Below are 18,804 nucleotides of genomic sequence, written 5' to 3' on the forward strand. Positions count from 1 at the left end.
GTCCAACATGGTAGCCACCAGCCACAGGTAGCCAGGGAACACTTGAAATGTGATTAGTCCTAATTGAGATGTGCTATAATTAAAAAAAATTCACACTGGGGTTGGAAGACCTAGTACAAAAATTTTTTAATATCTAATAATTTTATGTTGATTCCATGTTGAATGATGATATGTTAGACATATTAGGTTAAGTAAAATATATTATTAAAGTTAATATCAACTGTTTCTTTTCACTTTTACTTTTTTTGATGGGGCCACTAAATTTGGCAGACATTTTGGAATGATCAGACCAGAAACTTAAAATACCTATTAATAATATGCTGAGATCTAATGCAGAAAGTGGACAACATGCAAAAACAGGTAATATCAGCAGAGAGATGGGAACTCTAAGAAAGAATCAAAAGGAAATGCTAGAAATCAAAAGCCCTGTGACAGAAATGAAGAATGTCTTTGATGGGCTCATCAGTGGACTGGATGTAATGAAAAAAGAATCGGTGAGTTTCAAGATATGTGAATAAAAAATTCCCAAGCTGAAAAACAAAGTGAAGAAAAAAATGAAAAAATGTAACAGGGACTTCCCTGGTGGTCCAGTGGTTAAGACTCCCTGCTCCCACTGCAGGAGGCATGAGTTCCATCCCTGATTGGGGGAACTAAGATCTCGCATGCTGCACAGTATGGCCAAAAAATAAAATAAAATAAAATAAAATAAAACAAACAAATAAATGCAACAGAAAATCCAAGGACTGTGGGACAATGACAGAAAGTGTAACATATGAGTGTTTGGAATACCTGAGGGAGAAGAGAGAGAGAAAAGAACAGAAGAAATATTTGAAACAATAATGGCTGAAATTTTTCCAAAATTAATCAGATTAAAATTAATGACCAAACCACAGATTCAGGAAGCTCAGAGAATACCACCCAGGATAAATTTAAAAAGTGTACACCTGGGCATATCATATTCAAACTGCAGAAAATCTGAAACAAGGAGAAAATCTTGAAAGAATCCAGGAAGGGGGGGAAAAATCTCACCTTGTCTATAGAGGAACAAGAATAAGAATTACACCGTCCTTTTCTTCAGACAACATGTAAGCAAAAGGAGAATGGAGTAAAATATTTACAGCATTGAAAGAAAAATCAGCAACCTAGAATTCTGTATCTAGCAAAATTATCCTTTAAAAGCAAAGAAGAAATAAAGACTTTTTCAAACAAGCAAAAATTGAGGGAATCTGTCTCCAACAGATCTGCTTTGTAAGAAATGTTGAAAGAAATTCTTCAGAGAGAAGGAAAATGATATAGGTCAGAAACTCAGATCTACATAACAAAAGAGAGTTTGAGAAATGAAGCACTGAGAAATGAAAGTAAAATAAAATCTTTTATTTTTCTTATTCTTAAGAATAAGAACTGGTTTAACAGTTAACCATTAGTTTAAAGTAATAGTAGCAACAGTATATTGGATGATTATAGCTCATAGACAAGTGAAGTGCATGATAGCAATGTTGTAATATATGGGAGGGCGGTATTGGAACTACTCTGTTGCACAGTACCTGTACTGCCCATGAAATGATATAATGTTATACTTAGATTAGCTGTGAAAGTATATTACACACTGTAGGGCAACAAATAAAAAAATTTTTAAAGAGATATAGTTGATATACAAAGAAAGGAAAGAAAATTGAATCATACAAAATGCTCAGTTAAAACCAGAGAGGGACTTCCCTGGAAGTCCAGTGGTTAAGATGGCTCACTTTCAATGCAGGGGGCATGGGTTCTATCCCTGGTCAGGGAACTAAGATCCCACATGCCACACTGTGTGGCCAAAGAAACAACAACAAAAAACAACAACACACATGCACACATACACACACACAAACACAGAAAGCAGGAAAAGAGTGGACAACAAAAAAGAAACAAAGAATGACAGCAATGAACCAAAAACAGTTATAAATATGGTCGATACTAATCCAGTCATATCAATAATCACTTTAAATGTGAATGGGCCAAGACCCAACTATATGTTGTCTATAAGAAATATAAAGATACAGATCAAAAGTAAAGGGATGGAGACAGATAAACCATGCTACACTGATGGAAAGAAAGCTACAGTAGCTAAATTAATTTAGGCAAATTACCTCCTGCAGTATCTTGGAATATAGTGCTTATGCCAATCAGGTCCATAGCTCTAGGAGAAAAGTCTGAATGTCTATGTATGTTGCTGCTTTTTCTGCCTTTAGCTAAGTTCTATGAGAGAGATGAGTCCAGGCAAGAGTTAGCCCAGTGGAATGGAATACATTTCCACTAAGGAGGTTTTGGAAAGTCTTTCTTGAGTGCTCTTTACCAGACAGTGGGAGCCAGACAGATTAATAAAGTTTGGTTCCTTTCCAACCCAAGCCTGTTGCTTCACACGGCCTCAGGATATCTGTCACAATATTTCAAGTGTGGGTTTGTGCCATGTGCCAGCCAGTGAGTAAAAGAGGAGATTCCTCAGGCTTAAGAACTCTTTCCAGATAAGATGTATGGCTGTGGTCATAAAAGAACCTTTAGACCAAGGAAATAAATAGAAGGAAATATACCAGAAACATATTAAGAATCCTTCAAGAAGCTGTAATTCTTTAACCCCCTGATGCAATCCCCAAGGTTCTCACAACTGAACCTATGTGAGAGCATATTCTTCAATACCACTTCGGATGTAGTTATGGAGGATAATGGATGGAAGAACCTTCCAGAGGCAAAGCCAAAGGCCACAGATGATAACGAACAAGGACATTGCTTGGCAGAGCCAGGGTCTAATGGAGAAACAGACTTTATCACCAGGGCAGGGAGCCTCTAATCTCAGTGGGCGTTACGTCGTTGCAGTGGTCCAGTGGTCACTGCAGTGGTCCAGTGATTGCTGTTTCCCTCCCTTTCTTTCCTTTTCTGAAGGAGTGTTTTTATGACCCTGTTCCTCATTTACTAATATGTTTTTGGTGGGGGGAGGTTGACAGGACAGATAACTCGTTTTTCAGAAGATGCTCACATGAAAGAGTCACTGGTGGTCCTGATGAAGGGAATGCATGTCGCTCAGAGGTCCTAGACTTTGAAATAACTGCAGTGGCCAGGTGGAACTTTGTGTTGCTTCACTCAATAGGGGGAAAGTGTGTTTTATATCTAAGAAGAAGGGTGAGGAAAAATATGTGAGTGATCAAGGGGTGGACTGTAGCTGGGACTGCCAGTTGCCTCTCTGAATGCATTCTCCCCTCTTCCACTAGCAACAGAATTACCTGAATTTTAGATCAGCCCATGGCCATTCAGCCAAAGGCTGTATTTCTCAGCCTTCTTAGCATCTGACTTTGACCATGAAACTTGGTATTAGCTAATGGGATGTGAGAAGAAATCATAGGTACCAAATATTCTTGGGCTATTAACAGAAATAGACATGCCTCCCCTTGTTCCTTTCTCTCTTCTCATTGGCCAAGAGGCTGATAGGTACTAAGACCTAAAGCATCCTTCCTAGATTACAAGGGAGTACCCATGGTGGAGCAGTAAAACAGAAAGGCTCTGGGTCCCCCAAATCTCAGAGGTGCCATATCAGCCCTGGAGTGCTTACGTTCAGACTATGACACAGAGAGAAATAAAGTTCTTTCATATTGATTCCGGTCTTTATTAGAGCAACTCAAGCTTATAATCTGATTAATACAGCTTATGGTCAACTGTCACATCTCACTGTATTATAACTATTTTTCTTAATTATGATTCTTTTTATTATAAGTAGCTAATTAGTGATAATAAGAATATCAGCAAATAATAATATGTAGCAAGTCATCACTGTAATCCAAGGGCTGGAAGTTTAGCCAAGCCTTGCAGGATCTAACATAGGAATTAGAGGAGCATCAGGAACTGAGGTTAGTCTCATCTCTGCTTCTGCAAACTGGTTTTCTCTACTTTGGTTGGTATATGACCAAATATGATTAAACAGATCCCATCCTTACATTATTTCCTAACAGAGACGGGGACTTCAGTCCTAATTTCAGAGTTCCCAGGATAGGGAATCCGGCCCAGATTTAGCTAGGGTCCAGTTAATTCAGTCAACCCACAGACTGATATTGGAGGATTAATTTCCCAGAAAAGGCTGGTGTCAGCTTCATAGATAACCTGTGGGTCATTTAATGTATAATTAATTTACATGTCTATCCTCTGCATTATACTTTGTTGCTAAGGCCGTGGAGAAACAGGAACTCGTATTCATTGCTGGGTAGATATGCTAATTAGTACAACCATTGTGAAGTGGAGTTTGGCAATATCTAAGAAAACCACACGTGACACAGCACTTGCACTTCTAGGAAGCTATCCCAGGAAACACCTTCAATAATATGAAAATATACACCAGATTGTTCATTGCAACATTGTTTGTGACTGCAGTCTAAGTATCCAAACATAAAATAATTGAAGTATGGTATTATCTATACGATGGAATACTATGGAACTATAAAATAACAATAATAAGAATGATCTCTATAAACTGATATGGAATGATTTCCAGAATATATTAAGTGAAACAAGGTAAATACAAAAATCTTATCTATGGTAGCAGTTCTCAAAATGTGGTCCACACACATCGGGGGGGGTCCCTGAGATACTTTCAGGTAGTTCATGAGATCAAAACTGTTTTCCTAATAATACAAAGCCATTGATTTGCCTTTTTTCAGAGAGGTGACATTTACACTGATGGTGCAAAAGCAATGAGGGTTAAAACTGCAGGGGCCACCTCAAATCAAGGCTGTGGCACATACTCTTCATGCCATACACTCTTGGTTAAAAAAAAAAAAAAAAATTTCCCTTAAGAATATTCTTGATGAAGCAGTAGAAGTTAATAATGTTATCAAACTTGACCTGAGTACATGTCTTTTTAATATTCCATGTGACTAAATGGGAAATATCCATGAAGCAATTCTGCTCTGCACAGAGTACAATGGTTACCTCAAGGAAAAGTATTTCTGCTGTTGTTTGAGTTGCAAGCTGAACTAGCCACTTTTTCATGGAATACCATTTTTACTTGAAAGAACCGCTGATAGACAAACTTGTTATTCAGACATGGGTATTTGACAGTTTTTTTTTTTTTTCCTTAAATATGAGTGAGGTGAGGACTTCCTAGGTGGCGCAGTGGGTAAGAATCCGCCTGCCAATGCAAGGTACACAGGTTCAAGCCCTGCCCCAGGAAGATACCACACGCCATGGAGCAACTAAGCCCGTGCGCCACAACTATTGAGCCTGTGCTCTAGAGCCCATGAGCCACAACTATTGAGCCCATGTGCCGCAACTACTGAAGCCCATGTGCCTAGAGCCCATGCTGTGCAGCGAGAGGCCATGGCAATGAGAAGCCCATGCACCACAACGAAGAGTAGCCCCGGCTTACCACAGCTAGAGAAAGCCCATGTGCAGCAACCAAGACCAAACACAGCCAATAAAATAAATAAATAAATACATAAATACATAAATAAAATTTTAAAAAATGAGTGAGGTGAGCCTATCTCTTCAAGCAAAACAATTGATAATATATGTTGTCAATGACCTGCAGGACTGACACTTCTCTAGGTGAACCTTCCACTTAGTACTGATTTTGGAATTACACTAATTTTTGTTTGTTTGTTTGTTTAAATTTATTTATCTATCTATATATTTATTTATTTATTTATTTTATTGGCTGTGTTGGGTCTTTTTTTGCTGTGTGTGGGCTTTCTTATTTAGTTGTGGTGAGTGGGGCTACTCTTCGCTGTGGTGTGCGGCCTCCTCATTGCCGTGGCTTCTCTTGTTGGGGAGCATGGGCTCTAGGCACATGGGCTTCAGTAGTTGCTGCACATGGGCTCAATAGTTGTGGCTCACGGGCTCTAAAGTGCAGGCTCAATAGTTGCGGTGCACGGGCTTAGTTGCTCTGCCGCATGTGGGATCTTCCTGGAGCAGGGATCAAACCCGCATCCCCTGCATTGGCAGGCGGATTCTTAACCACTGCACCAGCAGGGAAGCTCTCAAGTAACTTTTTTTTTTTTTTTTTTGGTCTTTTATTTATTTATTTATTTTTATTATTTTTTGGGGGGGTCAAGTAATTTTGAACATGGTATTTTGACCTTATACCTTCAGACTAAAAAAAAAGAAACAAAGGAATGTTGAATTATAATAGTTTGTTCTTTGTAGAGGCATGGCTGGTATATTCTAAGATTGAAAAAGTAGTCATTATCTTGAGAGTGACGGGAAACAGCTTTCTTACTGTCAGAGAAGAGTTACAACCATGAAAAATAGGAGGACTGAAATGAGTCTGTGCTGTTGGATAGAAATTGGAGGTATCAGCATGAATTCATGGTTTTCAACCGGATACAGCAGTGTGTGTGTGTGAGCGCGCACACTACCTCTGTCTACGGAGAGGACCTAGAAGCAATGACACTCCAGTAGTAATATGCATATTGCACATTTAGAGCCCAATCTTGGTGTCTATATATCCTTCTCTACTGAAAGTAACTAGGGCTTCTTGGAGAAATGATAGATTCCAGAGCTGGGTAGGGAAAGCCAATATAAGCCTGGAACATTTTGTTGTACCAGAAAATAAAGTCTTCAAAGAATGGAGTAATAATATCTCAAAGGCATCCTCTCTAATTTATTTATTTAAATAAGTATTTCAATATGTCTGCACTTCACTTAAAGGATTTTTGAGAGGCTGCAATTATTAACAAATGTGAGAAATATTGGAAAGATAAATACTATACAACATCCATATCTCTTTTGTAGCTACTCTGCAAGTCATAAAATATCAAATTGGCCCATTCAAAATGAGGAGCTAAGGCCATATACAGCATCACTGTTAAGTAATCATTTATCGATCAGATGATGATTACACAATTGATACAATTAAATTTTGTGGTGTTTAAAAAAAAATAGTAACCGGTTATAACCCACTGAATAATATATGACTCCACAAATCCATACCGATGTAAATAAACAAACAAAGAAACAAATGGGGAAAGAAAAGTTCTTCTGTACAGCAGGATGCCAGCAAACAAATGTAAGAGAAATGATGGTGTTGGAGATCACCAGTTCATAAATATGACAGTAATATTCGATTCCAGCTAGAATCATAATGGATTATAAAACCAGAGGGTGAAAGCTATGAATAGGACATCGACCTTCTTTCAGAATGTTTCTTAATTACAAAGGGAAAAATAATAACTTTACTGTGGAAAAGCCCAGCAGACATCACCTTAACAGAGTAATCAAATGTAACATTCACTTGTAAGGGGACAAGTGAGCACTGAAATCATTTGCCACCTAATATGATGCACTGAGAAGGGCCTGAGGTCACTGTTGTGATCTGTGTGCCAAAAATGCACAGCCTCAATCTAACCGAAGAAGCTGGAGACAATGCCAAAGTGAGGGTGGTTCTGTAAAATAACAGGCCTTTACTCTTCAAAAATGCCAAGGTCGTGAATGACAAAGAGACTGTTCCAGATTAATAGAGACTAAAGAGATATACTGACTGAATACAACATGTGGTCCTAGATCAGATCTTAGTCAAGACACTTTTGCTTTCTCATGAAGGAAGCTTTTGCCTGCTTATAAAGGACATTATTTGGCAACTAGCAAAATATGAATCTGGTTCGTATATTGGGTAATAGCATTCTATCAACATTAGTTTCCTAATTTTGATGACTGTATGATGCGAGAGGATGTCCTTGCTCTTAGGAAACACACACTGAAGTATTTAGGGCTCAAGGCTCAACATATCTGCAACTTGGAAAAAAAAGGTATCTGTGGGAAATGATTGTGTGTGTGTGTGTGTGTGTGTGTGTAAAATAATGAACCAGCTCTGGGTATATGGGATTTCCTTGTACTATTCTGACCACTTTTTTTGTAAGGCTGAAATTATATTAAAATAAAAAGCTCCAAAACAAAGGTAAATGAGAAAGTAATGAAATTCTGACACGTTATAACAGGCCATTAACAAGCTGTTGAAGACATCGTGCTGAGTGAAAAAGGCCAAACTCAAAAGGACAAATATTGTATGATTTGACTTATATTAGGGACCTAGAATGGTCAGATGCGCAGAGACAGGAAGTAGAATAGAGATTACCAGGGGCTGAGGAGAGGGGAGAGGGCATTAGTGTTTAATGGGGACAGAGTTTCAGTTTGGGAAGATAAAAAAGTTCTGGACAAAAAAACAAACAACCCAATCAGAAAATGGGCAGAAGACCTAAAGAGGCATTTCTCCAAAGAAGACATACGGATGGCCAAGAGGCACATGAAAAGCTGCTCAACATCACTAATTATTAGAGAAATGCAAATCAAAATGACAATGAGGTATCACCTCACACTGGTCAGAATGGGCATCATCAGAAAATCTACAAACAGTAAATGCTGGAGACGGTGTGGAGAAAAGGGAACGCTCCTGCACTGTTGGTGAGAATGTAAATTGATACAGCCACTATGGAGAACAGTATGGAGGATCCTTGCAAAACTAAAAATAGAGTTGCCATATGACCCAGCAATCCCACTGCTGGGCATATACCCAGAGAACGCCATAATTCAAAAAGACACGTGCACTCCAGTGTTCACTGCAGCACTATTTACAATAGCCAGGACATGGAAGCAACCTAAATGTCCATCAACAGATGAATGAATAAAGAAGATGTGGTACATACATACAATGGAATATTATTCAGCTGTAAAAAGCAAGGAAACTGGGACATTTCTAGAGACATGGATGGACTTGGAGACTTCACTCATACAGAGTGAAGTGAGTCAGAAAGAGAAAAACAAATACCGTATATTAACACATATATGCGGACTATAGAAAAATGGTACAAATCAACTGGTTTGCAAGGTGGAAATAGAGACACAGATGTAGAGAACAAATATATGGACACCAAGTGGGGAAAGTGGGGAGAGTTGGGGGGGAATGAATTGGGAGATTGGCATACCAAATTGTACGCTCTAAATATATGCAGTTTATTGTATGTTAACTGTATCTCAATAAAAAATGATAATAATAATTTAAAAAAAAGAAAGCAAAAAGAAAAAAAAGTTCTGGAATTGGATGGTGGTGATGGTTGCACAACAATGCAAATGTACTTAATGTGAGCGAACCATGCACTTAAAAATGGTTAATTTCATGTTATGTATATTTTACCACACATACAAAAAAAAAAAAAGAGAGAGAAAGAGGGTTGACAGCCCCAGATTTATGTTTCAACTCCACAACATCAGCTGGACTTCCCCAGAACTGATTACAAACTGCAGTTTTATTCTACAAAAACAGTTAAGGAACAGCCTCCTTGCCATCTGAGATCTGGTAACATCTTGCCAATCAAGGTGAGAAACAGACTATTTAAATAATAGTTATGAGCAGGCCCAGGAGGCAGCTCTCATCACCACAGTAATTAGCCAACAGTCTGTTTGCAGGCCGACACCTCCCAAGGATGCTTGCAGAAGCTAAGAAATCTAGCCTTTTGCAAGCCTTTTGCACCCTTTGACCTCTGCAGTGTGAACAGGAAAAATAAAGCTGTGTAAAACAGCTGATTATGCAGTCAAAATTCTGGCTCCAGCTTGGCCTGAAGTGGTTCACATTCTCATCTAAGTTACTCATTATTTTTTTTATAGTATAAACAATGGTAAAGTGATTTCTATATTTTAAGTGTGTGTAATAATTGCCTGTACAGGATCAAACAGGCTCAGTAAATCTTATTTTTAGAAACAAACTACCAAGTGGAAAAAATCATTCCCATTTTCACAGGCACAATGAAATTTCAGGCCTTTATTCATTTAAAACCCTATCAACCAGACTCTGCCTCTAACTCATTCTAGAGAAAATGGCAAACTTCTTTTCCCTAAAGTACAGCCAAATAGTCATCATTTCCTACAGAATAAGGCCTGACCCCAGCTCAGGCTGGTAATTTGACCTCGATATACCTTTTTTTTTAATATGTTTTTTTGTTTTGTTTTTCTTTTTTTGGCCACACCATGTGGCGTGACATACGGGATCGTGGTTCCCGACCAGGGATCGAATCTGCAGCCCCTTAAGTGGATGTGCAGAGTCTTAAGCATTGGACCAACCGGGGAAGTCCCTCAATATATCAGTACTTTTTGAGGTTTACCTTCCATAACTCCCTTCTGCGTCTGCCAAGTCAGACCACCAAAGCTTAGAATAAATCCCTCAAAGTGCAGCTGCTGGATTCACCCCTTTTCTAGACTATAGATGTACTTCGGTGAGTTTCTCTGTCACTGGCTTTAGAGCAACAGGCCTCCTTTTCCTCAAATCCTTGCTAACTCTGCTTCCTCCAATTTTTTTTTTTCCTCCAATTTTTGGCATGCCCTGAACAACTTATCTTTTCTCTTCCTTTGACCTCCTGGGCACATTCACATATTGTTCTTTGTTTACTTATTTTATTTTCAGGCCAACCAGCTTAAAAACTTGACACATAATGAGCACTCAGTATTTGTCAAATGCATAATATCACTCTTTCAGCTCACATGTAGAACCTGTAATTGCATCTATACTCTGGTGCCAAGGATAGGCAGCTTCTTTTTAAAACTTAAAAAATAAACATTGCTTTTTATGATGATTAAAAGTAAGAGAACCCAAGCTGATTGCAGAAAATTTGCAAGCGAATGGGGAGGCATAATCCCACCAAGTCAGGCAGAGGCATTGACACTTAAGGTGACAAATTGTCAAATTTTGCAATAGATGAAGCTGAATCCTGGAAGAGAAGCACACAATTTTAGTTTTGTTTTTTTTTCTGTGGATATTCAAATAAGGTTTGGAGTGGATGTAGGTTACAGTGTAGATCTCTGAGACCACCCCAGGTAAAAGGAAGTAAATCTTCAATTTCATTATCCCATTAATAAGAGTATAAACTTTTTGCATGTCTCCTAAACCTTCTCAGCTTTACTTCTTGAGAACAATTGATAACTGGGCTGCCTGCTCTGTGAGAGGGGGTGGTGAGGGTTGGGGGGAGGCATTCTTATCCCACAGCTACTCAATGAGGAATGAGTATAAACTTCCCATGGCTATATTTTCAGTTTGTTTGTTTGTTTCCAGCTTAGACCACCTGTTACCAGATACGGATTCCTTACACATATCTTCTTCTTCTTAACACAACTCAAAGTCCAACAAACAAAATTTACATTATTTTTTTCCTGGGCGAAAGTTGATTTTGCATTTTCTGAGCAGAAGTGATTTGACTGCAGTTTGCAAAATAATAAGAAGTATTTTAGGGGTGGGTGAGGGAGAAATGGGAGGAGCGGGAGTGGGTGTACCTTTAAGTTACATCAGAGAGGAAACTTTGTCTAAAGAGCATCCTTAGTATGAAAGATGGGTAGGTTATTTTGTGAACTGGATTTCAAAGCTCCATGGAGGGGCTTGTATTTCAGACTGGGGTTGGGATGGGGTGTCTCAAGAATTCTTAGAGTTTTGAAAAAAATGACAGAAGGCAAAGCACTGGGGTTACAGAACCATTAATCCGTTTGAAAATGCACTTTGCAAGCAGACAAATAAGTGACAAATGACTAATCAAATAGAAGTTTGTGTAGGTTTGGCTTTATTCTTTCCCATAAAAAAGGGATGGTAGGATGAACATATTTTATTAGATGCAGGCAAAGTGTACCTAACTTGAGAAATCCTGGCACCATTTTTGGACAGTTGGTCTGTTTAGTTTTAACAACTAAATGGGATTCTTGTGAAGTATAAAATATTTAGGACTAATCACAGATTTGTGATTTCCAATGAGGTCCAAGAATTATGAGAAAGAGACAGAAAGAGAGGGGGAGAGGAAAGAAAGAGGAAGGAAGGAAGGAAGGAAGGAAGGAAGGAAGGAAGGAAGGGAGGGAGGGAGGGAGGGAGGGAGGGAGGAAGGAAGGAAGGAAGGGAAAAGCATTCAGATACCTATGATGATTCTGCTTTTTTCATACCTAATGGTCAGAATATTATGTTTTAAGACTTTGGAATAAGGCCTGTTTGTGTTTTAATGTTACCATCTGGCTGTTCTGGCTGAAAACAGCTCCCTACTGGAAGTATCAAATCTTTCTAGACTACTCCACCATCTTCCTATTCCTCTCTGTCTGTCTCTCTCTGTCTCTGTGTGTGTGTGTGTGTGTGTGTGTGTGTGTGTGTGTGTGTGTGTCTCTCTCAGACACACACACACACACACTAGAAGGAAATAATTTTCCTTAAAGTCACTTGTAGCCATGAATTTTTTTTTTAATTAATTTATTTATTTATTGGCTGTGTTGGGTCTTTGTTGCTGCTCGTGAGCTTTCTCTAGTTGTGGCGAGCAGGGGCTACTCTTTGCTGCAGTGCTCGGGCTTCTCATTGCGGTGGCTTCTCTTGTTGCAGAGCACAGGCTCTAGGTGCACGGGCTTCAGTAGTTGCAGCACGTGGGCTCCGCAGCTGTGGCTCACAGGCTCTAGAGTGCAGGTTCACTAGTTGCGACGCACAGGCTTAGTTGCTCCACAGCATGTGGAATCTTCCCAGCCCAGGGCTCCAACCCGGTCCCCCTGCATTGGCAGGCAGATTCTTAACCACTGTGCCACCAGGAAAGTCTAGTGAATTTTTAAAGTAATTTTTTTCTTTATAGTCAGTAAAGTAAAACATTTCTAGAGACCTCAAAGTGAGATACTGACTTGGTAAACATGCTTCCTGAACCAAGAAAAAAAAAAAAATAAGGGCAATTGTCTGACAAGTTCAAATAGGAGAAACTGATATAAATGTTTGAGGGTAGAACTATGAGAAACAGAAAATGTACCTCAGTTATCGGTCTAACAGAGGCTAGTAGAACTAAAAGCTTTAAAGACCCATCTAAAGATAAAATGTAATTGTCCTCTCTGTCAAGAAGAAAATGTTTAACCATAGGAACAGAAATAGCCAGAAAGGAAAATACCGTAGGCATAATTCTGGGACTTCTTAGCTCCTTTAGTAAACAAATCATTTAGGCTAGGGAGGAAGGTGTTACTGCCGAGGGAAGCAGAGCATTAATTATAAGAGCTTATCCAGAGTGACAAGATGTCTGGGATTTGCTTCAAAATAATATAGGAGAGAAGGAAGTATGTGAGGGTATAGATGAAGCAAGAGTGGCCATGGGTTGATAATTGTTGAAACCAGGTGATGAGTATTTAGGGATTTATTGCTCTAGGATCTCCACATTAGATATATTTACATTTTTACATCAAGAAAAAAGAAAAGGAAAAAAAAGACATTCTAGGCAGGACAAAGCCCTTGTTTCTGAGGTCACCTGGCTTTTTTTTTTTTTTTTTTGGTAAGTAAAATGTATTCAAGACTAGTAGACATGTGTATGAATTGTTGCCAAGCACAAGCGGAAGGAGACAGACAAATACAGACTGATTTAGACATTTATTTCGCCCCACTAATCTACTCTGTAAGTGTGTTGCTGAGGAGAGCTTCCAAAATGAGTTGGAAAATAAAATAAATAAAATAAAATAAAATAAAATATATCTCAGTTTTAAAAATAAAATGTATCCAAGTAGCTTGGAAGTGAATATGTTTTCCTCCCTTTTAAGGTAATATGGAATAATCGTTTTGGCTTTTGCATGACATCCTGTGGAGGCCTGATGAAACACTTCAGGAAACAGATTGTCTCCTGGTACGGACACGCCAGTAGAAGAGGAAGCATTTACTTCAATGTTGCATGCCTTTCAGGGGGGTACATGGACTCCATCCATACAGCAACAGCTTTTATTCACTCATTTTGAAGAAAGCATTGTACTCTTTTACATATAATAATTCTCTGCCAAATTTTCTGTAAAAATTACCTGCATCAAGATAAACCTTTCCAGTTTTGCAGATTTGGCCATCCAATCCAACAGTGTAAATGGTTTGACGGCCTTTGATACTTCTTGTAAATAACAGTGAATAATGAACTCCCAGGGTGTCACTGGGGGTTATTCACACTTGCTAATGATTAACCACCCCTGGCTCCTGAACTGTAGAACCAGACTTCAAGGCCCCAAATAAAGCTTGTCCTATTTTAGACCCCTACTCAGATTATATAAGAGTTTTGAAAACCCCCTCTAACTCAAACCAGAACAAAATGTAAGTGTCCAATACATGGGGATTGGTACATAAATTATATCCATAGTTACAATGGACTATTATTTAGTCATCAAAAATGATGATGGTAAACCTGACTTGTAAGAAACGTTAAAAGTTCTTTAGAGAAAAGGAAAATAAGTCAGAAACTCAGAGCTCCATAAAAAAAGGAAGATCTTGGAAGAAGGAATAAATGAAGGTAAAATAAAATGATGATGACCAGTCTAGATTGGGCACCTGCCCTCTCCAACTCCATTTCATATTCTTTTCTGTCTCTGTCTGTCTCACTCTCATTTCTCAGACTTGTACAAAAAAGTATAAGATGAAAAAAACCCCTCCTTATCATGCATCTCATTCCTTTCTCCCTTCTCTTCCTTCAAAGCCATTGTTAATGTTTCCTTGAGTATCATTCCAAAAAAAATATAAGCATTAAACATTTTACACAAAAGGGTAATGCTATAATGTTCTTGACCTTGCTTAAAAACAACTTACGATTGGACCTGGCAGTCCAACGGTTAGGACTCCAAGCTCTCACTGCCAAGGGCCTGGGTTCAATCCCTGGTGGGGGAACTAAGATCCCACAAACCTCATGGTGCGGCCAAACAACATATATTAGTAATCTTTCTATATCAGCTCAGTCTGATTTACTTTGTTGTTGTAATGACTGCAAAATAAAATTTTCATGGTTTTTTTTTCCTGTATGTTTCTGTTGACTTGGATTCTTTTTTTTTTTTTTTTTTTTTTGGTGAACTGCTTATCTATAGATTTTGCCCAACTTTTTAAAAACCGGATTCTTTTTTCCTCTGGTTTGTATGTGCTCTCCACAAGTTTGGTACATCGGTCTTATGCCTGCCATATGCCACCAGTATTTTTCCCCCAGTCTTTTTGCTTTTGAAAATTTTATGACTTTTTCCTCAAACACAAGTTTTGTAAAAAATACAAAATGTTTATACACATGTATATCTTTTACTGTGTCACAGATTTTGTGTCCCAGTTAGAAAGGCCTTCCCCACTCCATGGTCATATTCACGCTTCCTTCCAGAATATGTTGTCTCAACCTCAGCACAACTGCCCTCCAGACAGGACGATTTTTCTGTGGAGGTCTGTCCTGTGTGCGATAAAACAGCAGCATCCCTGTCCTCTATCCACTAGATGCCAGTAGCATTCCCTCCTCTGCAGCTGTGATCACCAAAAATGTCTCCAGTGTCAAATGTCCCCTGGGAGGCAACGTTGCCACATACATCCCACCTGGAGAACCACTGTTCTAGAACACACAGAGGTGCATTTTTCATTACTCTAACATTTCAATCTTTGAGTCAGATGTGTTTTATTTTTGTTAAAGGACTGAGATAGCGATCCAGCTTGATTTTTAACTAAAAGGAGTCAATTGTCCCACTTCAACTTATCCCTGATCTGAAAAGTCACCTTTGCCAAAATCTAAATGTCCATATCATATTCTAAAGTGTCTCATTGTTCTCTGTTTCCTCTTTATTTATTCTCAATGCAAAACACTTACATTTTAATTATTATTAACTTCAAAATACACTTTAATATTTGAAAGGGATTCCCCTGCCCTCCTCCCATCCCCAACACTTTTTTCGGAATTTCCCAGGCTATTGTGTGGTGGTTAATTTTGACGAAGTGTAGCAATTAAAAAAAATTCCTGTCGGAATTTCAATAGAAATTGCTTTGAATTTAAAGATCAATTTGGGGAAGATAAACATCTTTGTGCTTTCGCTACTGAATCTTGCTGGAAAGGATAAATTATATCTTTTATTTTACTTAAGTCCTCCTTTATGTGCCTCAGTAGGGTTTTAAAGTTTTCTTCATAAAACTTGCACATATTTCTTGTTAATTTTATTTCTAGATATTTCATCATTTTATTGCTGTTATAAATGGGTCCTCTACAGCTTTGAGAAGAGGTAATGGTGATAAATGGAAACATATGAGTGGATTAACCCTTTGATGGAAAGAGGAGAAAGGGACTAAGTTAACTGTACAGTATTCTGAAGGTCTTGATTTTACCTCATAAATATGGTACAATATATATTTTTTCTTTTTTTCTAAAATCAGGACATATAACCCCCTGCCTTCATTATTGGCCCATTTAGCCCTGTTCCTTTAGTTCTCTGTCAAATATTTTTAGGCTAATACAAAAGCAGGCTTGGTCTCTGGTTCTTACCATTTTAAAAACAGAAGAAAGGGAATTCCCTGGTGGTCCAGTGGTTAGGACTCTGCGCTTCCACTGCTGAGGGCCCGTGACTCAATCCCTGGTCCAGGAACTAAAGATCCTGGAAGTGGAGCAGCCAAAAGGGAAAAAAAGGAAGAAAAAGAGAACAGGAAAAACAATGAACACGATAGAAAACTTGACAAAAGTTATGAATAGGTGAAAAGAAGAAATAAACACACAAAAAACACAAAAAAGTGCTCACCATGTCAAGCCAAGACATGTGAGCCTTAAAAAAATTAGGTGTCATTTATTTGCCTAAGAGACTGACAAATGTGAAATTGATTGATAATATGCAGTGTTGGTTAGCAAGGGTGTAGACAAAGAGGTTTTCTCACCTACCTTTGGTGGGATTTTAAATATGTAATATGATTTGGAGGGCAATTTGGCAACATCTGTGAAAATTTCGAATGCACAGACCTTTGACTCAGCTAGTCCACCTTCCAGGGACTCCTACAAATATACTCACACAGACCCCTAAGATCTGCACAGAAGCTGACATTCTGCTGAGACATATGGGTTCAGTTTGCCCTCATTTACAATCTGAAGAAGTGCCTGGCATTGGTTGGTGCCTACGTTCTTTCAACTGTTGAATATTTTACCTATAATTGCGCTTTCTTTTTGTGCTTAGTTAGAAATTAGAAACAATTTAAATGCTCAGCACTAGACATAAATGAAACAAGCAAATTGCAGAATATCATTATTGTTTGGATCATGGACCAGGGGTCAGAACGGCAGGACAAATAATTGAACTGCCCTTCTTCATCTGTCAGCTGGGGATAATAATGTGTGCTTCTTAGGATGTCTTCCGGAATAAAGTTAAAATATGTGAAGTATGTAACACTGCCTGGCATGCTATTTACAATAATGGATTGTATTCTTATTAATGATTCTTACAGTCTCATTTTCACGCATTATTTTGTTTGATAAATATTTATTGGGTCCCTATGATGTGTGAGGCCCTGTGCCAAGTGCATAAAGATTTAATAATGAGCACACATTTTAGTGGGGGGGGTGTCAAAGGACAACAAACCTGTTAACAGTCAAATAAAATAATTAAACACTCTGGTGTTACAGAAGAAAGAAAGGGTGGAGCGAGACCTGTGGTTCTCCACCAGAGGTGTCCCCCTCCCCCAATTCCTGTCCCCTCTGGAGGACACTGGCCATGTCCGGAGATGTTTTTTTGTTTGTCTCAACTTGGGGGGAGGGTGTTACTGGCCAGTATTGGTTAGCCGCCAGGGGTGCTGGTAAACATCCTACAATGCGCAGGATAGCCTCCTACAACCAAGAATTATCCAGCCCCAAACAGGACTGTGGTTGAGAACCCCTGAGCTAGATGGTGGCAGAGAAGGTAAATAATTTAGGTCAAGTGGTCACAGAAGACTCCTCTGAGGAGATGACATTTAGGCCAAATTCTGACTGGTGAGAAACGGACAGACAGGTAGCAAACGCTGTGGGCCCATCCCAGGCAGAGGGGACTTGAAAACACCGATAACAATGAAAACCCCCGTGTGTGTGTGTGTGTGTGTGTGTGTGTGTGTGTGTGTGTGTGTGTGTGTGTGTGTGTGTGTGTGTGTGTGTGTGCGCGCGCGCGTGCAGTATACATATGCGCATATGGAGACTGAAGGAATCAATTAAGAGGTCTTTCCTACCTCACTTGGTGTACTTTCTTGCTTAGATTTCTGAGAACAGTCTCTGCCACCCCCCGACCCTTTTTTGTAATTAAAAAATTCGGAAAGAAGAAAAGCACAAAAAGCAGGCTGGTTGGAAGAGAGCCTTTGGTAAAAGTTCGGGCAGATTTCTGGTAAGAGATTGGTTTGGGAGCAACCTCCACATGTTCAGGTGGCCCTGGTGTCATAATCTGTGGTCTGTCTCTGCCCTATACTGCCTTTCACATCCACCGGCCCTTCCACCAGAGGATGCTGGAGAACACCTGACTTACAGCCAAGTAATTTATGTCCAATACTTGGTGTTACACCTTTTAGCTTTGTTATGTTTGCATGTGTTATCTTGACTTCAGGAAAAAAAAAATAACCTATCTTACTAGTTTGAGTATTAAAGGAGATCATTTAAATTGTTTTAAAACATATGGACACCAAGAGGAGAAAGCAGGGAGGGTTGGGGAGGAATGAATTGGGAGATTGGGATACCAAATTGTACATTCTAAATATATGAAGTTTATTGTATGTTAACTGTATCTCAATAAAACTTCTTTAAAAATAAATAAATAAAGTGCTTCATAAACTGTAAAGCACAATACATATACGTGATGTTGAGAACAGAGAGGTTAAAGGTGGTGCTCAACAATTATCTTTGGCTTTGTCCTGCTGAGTTCAAATCCCCTCTAGGTAAAGAAAAATGAGGCCTGTGCTACAGAAGGAAAAAAGGGCTGGGAAGGGAAGTGCAGGCCGAGAGAAAAGTGATTACAAACAAAAGTAGTAGCACAAGTTCATATTATTCATGTAACTAAGGGGAGGAGAGTCATCCTGATGGGACTGATGAAATCACCATGCCACGT

Source organism: Hippopotamus amphibius, chromosome 11 (assembly GCF_030028045.1).
Source record: "Hippopotamus amphibius kiboko isolate mHipAmp2 chromosome 11, mHipAmp2.hap2, whole genome shotgun sequence".
NCBI classification, from domain to species: domain Eukaryota; kingdom Metazoa; phylum Chordata; class Mammalia; order Artiodactyla; family Hippopotamidae; genus Hippopotamus; species Hippopotamus amphibius.